Below are 3,829 nucleotides of genomic sequence, written 5' to 3' on the forward strand. Positions count from 1 at the left end.
TAAAACAGAATAGAGAGTAGCAGCAGCTACAGTAGCAGAAACGAAGGGAATTGCAGCAGTTAGTAGTCGATGGTGGGGCTGTTTTGTGGTAGTTTTGGTTTTTTAAAGGTGAATAGAAACAGAATTTAGGTTCGAATATAGCAGCGGCAATAATTGGTTTGGTGGTGGTTCTTGGAGGTTGACAACGGTGGTGATGGTTCGAGGAAGAAGAAGGAAACAAGAAACTAAAGGTGATGTTTAATATGGTTGGAGTGGTGGCAGTTTGTGGTAGCCGAATGGTGGTTTACCGGAAGTCGAGAGTGGTGATGGAATGGTGGAGGATGGTGGCTCGGTGATTGGCTTAAGCAAGAAAAAGAAGTGTGTGTTTTAATGTGGATGGTAACGAAACAGAAACGAGAACAAAGATGGTGAGGTGATCGGGTTTTATAGATATCAAGGTGGTTATTTGCTGTGTTGTATGTGTCTATGGATGGATATATATATATATCACAAGTTGTGAATAAAATCATAAAGTTAATACAATATCTTTAATCACAAAAGTCTTAAAGTTTCGGTTAAATGTCCACTCAAATGAAAATACAAATATATGATAGTAACTACATATTTGGAACGAGCAGAGAATTAAGGAATCAAACACACTAATTTCAATTAAACACAGTATAAAATAGTATACCAGCCTACTCATTTGTTTTTAATCTGCTGACAGTTTAGTTCAGATATAATATCGAGGTCCGTTGTTAACCAGCTGGGGATAAAAATCCCAATTAAGATGTACGAAGTATTAATATTCAAAGTAGGAATATAATTGTGTTAGACTTATTTGATAACAACCAAAATGACAAACGTATGTTACTATTGCTTAATAACCATATTCAATATATTATATATATAAATATGTTTTAATAATAATTTTCATTATTTTACATATTTATTTATAATAATAAAGTCGTATATTATTTCCAATTATTATTATTATATATATTCATATATATATGTATCTATTTACAAACCGTAGTTCGTGCATCGTCGGACACAGTTAAAGGGTAATTGATTATATGCATATAGATTTCAAAACTTTCGAGACTCAACATTACAGATTTTACTTATTGTGTCGGAACCATATAAAGATTAAAGTTTAAATTTGGTCGGAAATTTCCGGGTCATTACAGAAGCTAACCTCAAGCACCTGAGAAAAACATGCTTAAAAACGTCAACACAAAGGTTGGTGAGCTATAGTTTAAGTATAACAGTAAGTAAGGTAGGCCACGAGATTTCAGTGCTACAAAGAGCGTTTCAAAACAGTATGAAAAAGTATATGTTAACCGTGGGCACTTGGTAACTAATTTAACGTTTATACCCCCTGAAAGTACACTTGGCAAGTGCGTATGTCTACGAAGTATTAAACACTCGTTAAATGCTAGCGCTACTAGCCCGAGTGGGGATGTCAAACCCTATGGATCCATATCTAAGATTCGCGTTCACCGGTTCAAAAACCAATGACTAAACGTTACCGAGCTAAAGGGAATGTTTTTGCCGTTATATAACCCACACATATATAAAGTTTAAGTACTCATGCCTAGTATGTAAAACATAAAATCCGCATGTATTCTCAGTTCCCAAAATAAGTTAAAGTAAAAAGGGAATGCTATAACTCACAATGATAATGTAGTCGTAAAGTCGGTTCGGAAAAGGTGTGCAAGTAATCGGTCCGAAGGTCCTCAACCTAAGGCAAATAGTACTAAGTCAGTAAATTGTCTTAATAGGTTTAAAAGTATGTAAATAAGGTCTTAAGGGTCATCATTCATCATCAAACAAAAGGCGTAAAGTAGGTTTCGTTTATGAAAGTAGTTTAAAACAAAGACTGACTTCAGTCAGTCACCACGGCCTCTATCCTTACTGAATTAAGGTGAGACCAGTGGAAAAGGCTTCGCATATGAGTCCTTTAATTGTGGTAAAATTTATAGAAGCAAACTCATCTTCGTTTGACCATGGTGACGGTCTAAGTGCGAGTAGGTCAGAAATTTCTGCACAACGTTAAAAGGACATAGTGACGATCGGAGGGCCATAAATCCTAAGCCATAACTCGGATTAAGACGAGTCTTATATGAAAAGTTATCTACTTGAAAGAGCTATTTGAAAATCATAATCACAACAGCCCAGGTCTACTGGTCTGTTACAGAAACAGCAGAACAGTAGGCAGAGAACAGTAAGCAGAAAAATAATGGGTTCCGGTGGGTTTGGTGTTTGATGTTCATCATGGTTCTCATCCTTGATGCCTATAGCTTCAAGTTTACAACTCATTGATGTGTTTACATCATATTTACCAAGTTTTGACCATCATAACCCTTGTGAAAGTCCAAGACATGTAGCACAACTTCACTTAAGAGTTGTAAGTGTTTTGATGAACCAAAGTTACATCAAAGTCTTAGATCTAACACATACATGAACTTTAAAACTAATAATAAGTTACAAACTTGAAAGTAAACTAACTAATCAAGATCTTAAGATGTAGAACATAGTTCTTAGTTAGATCTTGAAGATCCAAGACTCTAAAGTCTAGATCAAGCATAAGTATACAAAGTTATATTTAAAGAAAACTTATTTACATGTTCTTGAACTTTTAAGTTAACTTTAAGTTCCAAGAGATATGAGATCAAGACTAACTTGTAGTACTTGACCAACAACAACCAAAATCATAAAATTAAAGTGCAAGTAAAACTAAATAAACAAGTAATTTGTTCATACTTTTAAAGATTCAACCAAGGTTTGATCTTTAAGTAAAGTAAACTTTAAGTTTACTTCAAGAACTACAAGTATGAGTTTAACACATGAACTTACAATCTTTGAAACAATAAAAGTAGAATCATAAACTAGTAAGTTTATGTTCTTGTGTTCTTGATAAATACAAGATATTATGAAGAATCAAACTAGTAAGTTTGATCTTGTAACTAGTAAAGAACAACTAACAATTACATGTAACAAACTAACAACAATAAGTAATCAAACTACAAGTAACAAAAGATGATGATGATTGTGGGTTGTTTGAATTCGGTTTTACCAACAAAAGAAAAGAAGAAATGTTGTTCAAACACTTACAAGAAAGAGAGAAAAGTGAGAGAGAATGGTTGAGAGAAAATGAGAGATAAGTGTGTGTTTTGAAAATGAGAGAAAATCAAGTGATGAAGTGATGAAAAATGAAAAAAAGCACTCCATGAGGGAGCCTTGGGCTACGGTTTTTACAGCAGAAAATGGGGGGGAGGGAGTTCAAAGGTCACTAGAATGTAAAGCTTGAAAAAGATGGATATTAGAGTTGATTTCATGGGGATTATGTGCCAACTAGATTCCAAGTCTTCTTAAACTAACTAGTTATAACTAAATGGATACTTACATGAATGAGTGGGCTAAATAAGTCCATTAAAGTGTAGGGTGGGCTTCTAAAGTCCACTAATACTAATAAAGGCCCAAGTTCAAATAAAAGCCCAAGTATGTATGTAATTAACAAATGAATCCAAATAAAGCCCATGTAACTAACTAATCACCATAGTTAATTAAAATGATTAATAAAACTAATCATGAATGTAAATAATATCTAAAAATATTATTCGTGTAAGTCTCGGGGGTCACAAAGACGTTTCGGGAAATTAAAGTCAAGTACGTTTAGTCATGGCAACATGTAAATGTATTAACATACATTTGTTTAATCACACGTATTAATAATAACAATTATTAATAAATAAACGTTGGAAAATCCAGGGTCGTTACATTACCCACCTGTTAAAGAAAATTTCGTCCCGAAATTTAAGCTGAGGTAGATGGAGGAGTCGGGAAA

Source organism: Rutidosis leptorrhynchoides, chromosome 9 (assembly GCF_046630445.1).
Source record: "Rutidosis leptorrhynchoides isolate AG116_Rl617_1_P2 chromosome 9, CSIRO_AGI_Rlap_v1, whole genome shotgun sequence".
Classification (NCBI taxonomy): domain Eukaryota; kingdom Viridiplantae; phylum Streptophyta; class Magnoliopsida; order Asterales; family Asteraceae; genus Rutidosis; species Rutidosis leptorrhynchoides.